We start from the raw sequence: 9,461 nt of genomic DNA, 5'->3' as shown, positions 1-9,461 counted from the left end.
GAGGAGGAAAAGTACTATGTGCTGTGCTTTCATTGTTTTAAACTTCTACAATTATTAATTTGATGTAACATGTCCACTAAATTTAAAGGAAACAATTAACTGGACTTTTTATTCTTTCATCTCTCAGATGTTTTTTAGGCAGTTATAGTTGAAATTAAGTTTACTGTATAGTAGTGTACCAAAGTATTTTATAAAATAGATTTTTTAAAATTAACCTAATGTAAATTAATTATTTCATGTTTAAGGGAACCTGTCAAAATGTGGGAGCTCAATTCGGTTAACACATCTGGCAAACAAATAAAAAATCTACCACTCACATCACTTCTCTTCACCTTTATCTGGAAAACCAAGAAGTTTCTGCTTATGGAAATGAAGGTAAAAACATAAAATAACAACTTACATTTTAGTTATAAAAAATTTAAAATATTGAATCAGTAAAATTTATAAACAGGTTTTTGTCGTAGCAATTTATCATCATAAATAGAAATGCTGAATATTAATCTTTGTTAAACATTCCGTTATAGCCTACTGTATAGTAGTTTTTAATATAGGAAAGTTTATAGAAATTATAAACAATCGGAAGCAGAATTTTGTACTGATCATAAATTAATTATGGTTTCATATATGGAGTATTTAATCTTAATGATTATGTATTTGCCAAAATATGTGATTGTTGAAAATAAAATCAAATAAATTAGCTTAAGAGCCTTTGATACATCTGTAGATTTCCAATTTGTCACAACTTTTACTACATTGTATGTTGTAAAAAATGAACCATTAAGATTCTAGAAATGTTTGGTATAATATTTAGATTGATGTACAAAATCTGTCTGTTATTTCAACAACAGCAATTGTCCTATGTAATCATACTTCTTATTTTTACCATTCATCTTTATGTCCAACAGGAGAGGGAGACACAGGGGATCACTGGGGTCGTTCTGTGTGACGGAGATGCCTGGGAGAGAGATGAGAAAATCATGTTGAAACATGTTGACACTGATGTGTGAGTTACCTTTGCTTTATGTTCATATTGTTTTATTTTCTAGGTGGAAAAACAAAACTGACATGACACAAATAATAATATTTTTACCTTAGAATGACACTAGATTATAACAATATTTTAGAGACTAAAGTTAATCTGCTAATGTGAAATAGGTATTTTTTTACATTACAGTGCAGTCTCTATAATCCGGCCGTGCGCTAATACGGCACGTCCAGTAATCCGGCCACTGTGCGAGCGAGTGATGTACAGGTTGAGTCAATGCCCTTTCGGTTCATGTCACTTCAAGCACGGATGACTCACCGGCCCGCCGTGCCGCCACTAGTCACTCGTCAGTTGCTTGCCTACTTGTGCTCTGGCTACAGTTACTTACTGTATACAGCTTCGTTCCGTTGACGTGTTTGCTTGTTTTTGTGTTTCGTTGACGTGTGTGTGCTCGTGTGTGTTATTACGATATTTTATAATAGTTGAGTGCGATGTCGGAAAAAACGTAAACATGTGATACCTATTAACAATCGATAAAAAGTACGAAATTCTAAAACGTTTAGAGAAAGGTGATAAGTTGTCTCATTTGGCCAAAGAATACAGCATTGGTCGTGGAACAATAAACAACATTAAAAACAAAAAGGACAAATATTGAATCGTTCCTTAAAAGTAGACCTAGTGAGAAATCTGCCGTTGCAAGAAAAACCTTGAAATCAGGTGAGTTTCCCCAAGTTGAAGATGCACTTTTTGCATGGTTCATGCAAGAAAGAAGCAGGCATACACCTATTTCAGGTGATATCCTTATGGAAAAAGCCAAGTTCTTCTACAACAAAATAATGAAGAAGGACGACTTTCGTGTCAGTGTAGGTTGGTTGGATAAGTTTAAAAGACGTTTGGGGATTAGACTGTTAAGTTTAACTGGTGAAAGACTGTCGTGCCAGGAAGAATCGGTTTGAGCCCTTTATAGAAAAATTCATAAAACAAACTGTTGAAGAAATGAACTTGACCCCAGATCAGGTGTATAATGCGGATGAGAGTGGCTTATTTTGGCGCCTTTTGCCAAAAAAAATGTTTGTTCACAGAGCTGAAGAAAGCGCACCTGGCCGCAAGTTGGCAAAAGACTGAATCACATTTATGCCGTGCTGTAATGCCAGTGGCACTCATAAATTACCAATGCTCGTGATCGGTAAATCAAAAAAACCGCAGGTGTTTTAACCGTGGAATACACAAACCAAACAAAAGGCTGGATGACAAAGACTCTCTTCAACAAATGGTTTCATATCAGCTTTTTTTGAGAAATTTTTGAAAAAAACAGAAGTTGCCTCTTAGAGCATTGTTACTTCTCGATAACTGCCCTGGGCATTCCTAATGCAGACGAATTAAGGGATGGCAACATCTGTGCACTATTTTTGCCCCCAAATGTTACTCCATTACTATAACCTATGGATCAAAACGTTATCCAAACCGTAAAGACAAGTTACAAAAAAACCCTTTTGTACAGTATTTTGTCAAAAGAGGGAGTGTTGTTACAGCACTAAAGAACACTAACCTTAAAGACGTTGTTTTTAACTTAAACTAGTGCATGGGAAAAACTTTCAACGAAAAACCATTGTCTGTTCATGGAAAAAAATTGTGGCCTACTCTGACGTTACTACAGGACAAGGTTGGTAGAGGGACAGGTTGACGCATCCGGCCGTTTACGTGGTGCATGTTGCCGCTCACTGTGACGTCACCCAGTGACCAGCCGCGGATGTTCTGGCCACTCCGCGTCTGTACCATTACTACCGTACAACCAGTCTTGTACAACTCTCTTGTGACCTATTTAACTGTCTTTAGTGTACTTTTTGAATATTATTTTAATTGTTATACTTTGTATTAGTTCTAATAATATACTAAAAGACATAAACAGGTGGAAAACAAAACAAAGCATTTACTTTTCTTAAAATAAATGAAATGAAAATTTGTTTATTTAAACAGTAAAAATTAGGGCCTCATGGCCCTTTCTTACACTTAACCTGTCTGAACTTATTATTAACTAAATTATTAACAAATATTAACCAAATTAATTATTAACACTAATCTAACTTACTAAATACATTAAAATATTAAACATTAATCTAAAACACTAAAAAATTATGAATATGATACTTCTAAAAAAATAAGTAAAATATAATTATACAATCATAACACAAAATAATATTACAACTTCCATTTTTAATAAGAACTAGGATGTGTATTTGAAGAACAATAATGATTTATGTACATATTTTTTTTCACTTTTTTTATTCGCTTTCGTTTTTCTAAATCAACGTCTCCTTGTCTTTTCTTGAATTTTTGTGGCACAAAGATTTAAGGTTTAAGTCTTTCATTCTGATAATTGTTCTCATTTTAATGTATGATGTAATAACCTCCAAAGGAAAATGTTCTACTTTTTGGGACACTTTAGCTACTAAATCCTTTAACTATATTTATGTCTTTCTTTATTCGTTTTTCTCCATGAAATATATTGAAACTCCTGCTCACACACTTGACTTATTTGTATCCATTGTTCAGAAGGCTCCACCAGTCCACCCTGTTACAAAAAGAACGTTAATGAAAGCCTAACTTGTTTTATAAACGAAAATATTCTCGATGTTTTACACAATATACATTTTATGGAAATTTACATTGCAATCTTTTAACTTTATTTTGAATATTAATTTGTGTTTAAAAGACCTTTGGTAGAAACGAGTTTTTAAAACAAATAATTAGAGATTATATCCCAAAACAAATTAAAATGCTGTAGAAATATGTGATCCTATGTTTTATCAACTTTTTTCACAACTTATCTTGTTCTCTGTATGGATATCCAGTATCATAATAAAACATTTAACTTAATTATATTGAGTATAATTTGTAATAATGGCTTAAATTTCTTCTTACCTTTGACAAATGTCGAATCCAGGAGCGCTCGTTTGCTGGCGAAGATTCACTTTTGTATGTATAATCTCCTAGGAACGGGTATTTCTTCAAATGCTTCTTTGCTACCCATCCAGCGAGATAATTTTGAGCTCCTTCAACGATATCTGGACATTCAGTGATTTCGGTTTTCTTCTTCATTTATTCTCTATGTCCATTCTTTCTTGCTTTTTATCATTGTCACACACCCTATTTATGTCCAGTTTCTTAAGTACATTCGCAACTATGAACTCACTTTCTGATAAATCGGTGGTATTCAAATGGCTTTGTACAATTCCCGGGTTTTTTCCAAAAATTATCATCCTTACTCGGTTAAATAACATTCAGGGGGGTTGGGTGGTCATTTAAGCCTCCTCTTGTTCTTATCTGGGAAAATAAATTTTCCAAGGTATCTTGATTTAGCCGGTGAGTTAATAGGTATTCCATCTGGAATTCCTGTCGAACATAATCTAAGAGGCCTTTAATAGCATTTATTGATATCAAAAATACCTTTCTGAAAAGGTTAACATGGTGTTCTTTCCTGGACAACGCATTGTCTCTACAATCGTGAACATGTCATCCAGACATTTATTTTGCTCCACTTCATAGAGACCATACCCACATTTTGAGGTCTGCAATGATTGCTGTGGTACATACGTATTCATTACGTCAAACCAATCGTTAACGGAAGCAATAAAGGCTGATAAATTACGTATACGGTTTACGTCATTGACAGGTTTGTAGAATTCCAATGCCTTGGCAGTCGTGTTTGAAAAAAGTTGAGCGGCCAATCTTACATTTTGCCTTTCAGCTCCTACACACTCTAAATGATGCTTGTCGAGCTTATGGCAAACTTTAAGCTCGTTGGAATCCAGTTCAGTAAGGGCACGTATTGGTGTTTTATCAACATAGACATTATTGTTTAAACACAAATCCCGTATCTAGGAACCAGTTCCGCAATAGTTTCAGTACATGAGGGGTATCGGCAAAGAAAAACACTTTTTTGGTTTTGTCTGCAGGATTTTCAAACCATGGCTTTTCAATGCTAACATTCAGTTTGTTCCATAAACCATAGTTTTCCCCCACCCATATCTGATACACATGCTACTACATCATAACCAGAGGCGCGAGCTTTAGTTATGGCCTTAAATACAATTTCTTTTGAAATGGTTGTATCAAAATCGATGAAAATTGGCTGTTTCCAATTAGAGAACAGTCCTCTTAATACAATAACCTGCATTTGTTTGTGAGGTCCTATAACCTGATCATTTTTCTGGTCATATTCGTATGTTTCCTTCACTTTCATCTCATCATACATCAAAACTGCAACCTTTCATGTGTTTCCTTAGTTTCACCAGCAAACTTCCATTAAACGGAAAAATTTCATCAAAAAAACCCTTTACGTATATTTATATTGGTGATTCCATCTGTTTCAAAGTTGACAAACTGGGTAAGGGAAAATTACATTTTTCTTCGAAGATATATATATGTTCGTTTTCCAAAGTAGCGCAAAGTAAGGGCTATTGATATCTCTTCGTTAGTCCATTTAACTCTGTTTTTATTGCCTAATAATAAATCTAACTGATTTTTTGTAAATACAGTATTCAGCTTATCTTTTATTTTTGATTCTATCGACTGTCGTGAATTATTCTTCTTCAATATCTTTAGTGAATTAGTAAGCCTACGAATTTTTAAAGATTTTTCTCCTTAAAATATTACTGTGTCTTTAAAAGATTTGCCTTTAGAATTTTATTTTCTTCCAATAATGCAGTATATTTTTTCATTTATACTGGATTCTGTTTCCAAATTTGGCAAAAGAGTACTAGTAGTTAAACTCACTACATTCCGCTTCTAGTTCTTCTGAAGAAAATGTTTCAGATTTTTCAGGACATAACAATGAATGTACAAGTTGTTTGTTATTCCTATTTGTTGTACCGTCTTTTTCCTGTTTAACGTTAACTCATTCTCAGTTTTAACATTTTCACAAACTGGGGTATTTCTCAATTTTTGAGAAGGAACAGCTGATTGTTTGAGCTTCTTTTTTCTCGGTAAATTCATACAGCTCTGATTTAAGATCCCTTTTCATTAGTCTTCTGGCAAAAAATGAATCTGAACATACTGAACAAGAGTCTGGGTTCCATTTTCCTGCCCGCTTACACAAATACACCCATCTACTCCTTATTTCAGGGTCTTTGGGAAAATTAAAAATATACCACGCCTTTTCCCTTTGTTTGTAGCGTGGCTATTGTTGCAGACAGCAACAGTGCATCTTTTCCCGGGCTCATTTTATAACCTGCAAACTAACTTTCAGTTTCAATATTTCTTTAAATTACTACTTGTTACATACCATTGATGATATTAGTCAAAACTGCAATAGTCACATCAAGTAAAAAAATGTTACCTCCAAAAAATACTATTAACACATATCACCAACAAACAATAAATATGGAGAACACAACACCAAACACATATCACCAACAAACAACAAATATGGAGAACACAACACCTCAAAGCTAGACAGAAGCGACTGCACTGTTAGGAGGCGGGAGTGGGGGGCCGCGGTGGCAAATCGAAGGTCCACCGGCTGACGTCACGCCGGCGGCTCGCAGACCGGTTTTTTGTGACTGCTGGGCGATATAGGGGATGCGTCAACCTGTCCCTCTACCCACCTTGGACTACAGGATTACGAAAAACAGAAAAGAAGTGACTCTGAACAACAAAACGACGAAACTGAGCTTAATGACTTAAGACACGCAATTATTGAGCAGCTTGTGGATGATCCTAATGACCTGATGACGCAAACTGATGCAAATGACACCGGGGTAGGAAGAACAATTGTACCAAATAATGACAGACGACGAGATAGTAGCAGACATCCTCGACAGCGCGGTGACGACAACGAAGGGAAGAGGGGAACTAATTGTGTCGCAGTTGCTCCACAGACAGTAAACACTGATCAGGCGCTGCGTGTCGTGTTCACCACGCCTATATAACTTGGGCGGAGGAGAAAATAGTGCGTCAGCTTCTGAACTCCTTACAACTCAAAGGACTTCAAGAAAAAGTGTTAAAGCATTCATTTGATGCTAATAAACAAAAAAATTATCGAAGACTTTTTTCCTGCCTGTAATGAATAGGGCCTATGCAAATTTTTTTCTTTTACGGTATGTAAGTTTACATATTGATTTTCAAATTTGTTGTACTGTATCCTTCTGTTGTTTATTTCACAACCAGATTAGGCATACTGTACTGCTTTGTTTATTACGTTTTATTGTGTATTTAGTTATTTTCCAATTGTACTTTTGCGTTCTACTTAAGTTAAACTATACTTTAACTGGTTTCTAATAAATTTCAATGTACATTTGTATGTTTTTCGTACGTTTTTACCCATTCATCCATTAATCCGGCAATTTCGGTAATCCGACACTACCAATCCCGATATTACTGCCGGATTAGCGAGATTGCACTGTATAACAAAATAGTGCATTCAACATTTTAATCCTAGACTTTTCCTTGTTAGTGCCAAAGGATGAGTAATTTTGAGGATCAATTCAGACATATTTTCTAACACTTGGATTTAGCAAAAGAGTCACAATAAGTCTTTTGAACAAGAAGTTTCCCAAACAACTCTTTAATTGCAAGTTATTTATATCCAACAGTTTTTTTTTTGTATGAATAAATGTAGAAAGATAAGCTAGATTATTTTACTGAAGTTCACTTTAAAGTTATGGATTTTTAATAATCAGGTACAAAATTAAAAACTTTTGACAGATTATGATCGGGTTTTCTTAGTTCACACCATGTCGAAACATTGTTAACACGTTCAAGTTGATGACTAATTACCATACTTATTTATATACCGTCGAATTTTTCAATAATAATGTCAAAAAACTGTAATAGTTTTTTTTACGTTAAACATCTAAGATAACAAGATAAAGTAGACTTCACAATTTTTTACACACAAACATTATTTCAAAGCTTTTTCAATTTTTCTCATTGTACCCTAAGGGGTACCTAAAAATTAATTTACCTAAAAAAATAAGCGATTGGAGTGAATACAAAAAAACAAAAAATAGAATCATAAAAAATATTTGTGTTCTTGAAATTAGGTATAACATTTATCACACATTAGCTTTATAAAAACATTTAACAAAGTTTTATAATGTACTTTTGAGAGAGAGTATGTTTCAGTGTGTCATTATTCGTGACTGCCATTTACCAGATATAATTGAAAAATATAGAATTAAAATTTTAAAAAAATCTACTTCTGGTCCTTTTAATCTACTTTCATTCTAAGTATTTAATAAAATACTCCAAACTTCCAACTGTGCCTTATAATTTAATTAAATAGGCCAACTTTCTTGTTAAATCTCTCTGTTGTATGTCAAGGTTAAACTACAAACATACCTATTTACATTCACACAGACACCAATTTTTCCAGCCTTGCCTCATTTACAGGCTGAGCTATGCTTAGCCAATTGCCTCTTTAAATAAAATATAAATTTGTGACTAGGGCTAATCTTGACTCTCCATTTTTGTTAGAGTTAACCATCTTTGGTGAGGTTTGTAGCATTGTATTTTTCGAATTAAATAAAGATCTATAATTTCAGATCAATGGTCTAAAACTGTGTGTGTATCTTGTGTTGTAAGTGGCTTTAGTGTTTAAAAACTATTCAACCATCCTATGACATATTTGACACTTTCGAACAGATGAATATAATATCTATTCTAAAGTCATTGACATGTAGTTATCTGTTTAAAGCAACAACATGGTTCTCAAAGTTTTGTCTTATGTTCCTTGAGAAGTCCAAAGATCTCAAAGCTCAGAAGTTATATACTACAATATACTGTGGAGATACATTTGTCCAACTTAGAAGAATCCATTCATAAATCACTGAAGTTAGAGGTTATGGGATTCTATGGTTTGTACGTAATTTAATAATTTATTGCAGTTGGTAAGCAAAATCTCTGGTTCATTTGTCTAAAATTTATATTTGTTTGCAGCTATCTGTCAGTCTCTGGACAAACGTACGGCAGGCCTATCAACGGGCAGCACGAAATTGTTGGTGTCCAATGGCCAAACTCCAATCCTGTTCATTGGAAGGCGCGTCAGAAGGTCTCTTCATCCATCCAAGTGATTTCAATCCTAAGAAACAAGTTCATATCGAGCATACAGAACTTTAGGCCAACTTGTTTTGTCATTTGTCAGGACACAAAAGTTTTACTTGTTTTAAAGTTACAAGATATTGTGGCATGACATGGAGTGATGTTTTCAGTATAAAAATGGACAAGTTTATCAATTAGATTCTGGTTTTCCTATTTTTAATTCAATTGTTGGGCATTTATTTATTTATGAACATTATTGTGATAAAAGGGAAAAAATATTGGATTATTCTTTAAAAGGATGTGATTGAAATTGGATGTGTAACACATTCCTGTTATATTGTTCAAAGACTTTGTTATACAATACAAAGTGTGTTTTGTTTTGTCCAATACTTTGTGTGAATTGTGATAGTTATTTAAATTGCAGAGTATTAGCATA

At 33.8% G+C, this 9,461-nt stretch overlaps 1 pseudogene; it reads left to right on the top strand.

Moving 5' to 3' along the window:
- Positions 1-301: 301 nt before the first annotated feature.
- Positions 302-9,185, top strand: LOC124374481 (annotated as a pseudogene).
- Positions 9,186-9,461: the final 276 nt, after the last annotated feature.

This window comes from Homalodisca vitripennis, unplaced genomic scaffold (assembly GCF_021130785.1).
Source record: "Homalodisca vitripennis isolate AUS2020 unplaced genomic scaffold, UT_GWSS_2.1 ScUCBcl_8694;HRSCAF=16909, whole genome shotgun sequence".
Classification (NCBI taxonomy): Eukaryota; Metazoa; Arthropoda; class Insecta; order Hemiptera; family Cicadellidae; genus Homalodisca; species Homalodisca vitripennis.
The sequence above is the reverse complement of the archived record's forward strand: the minus strand, read 5'-3'. Positions and strand labels throughout refer to the sequence as shown.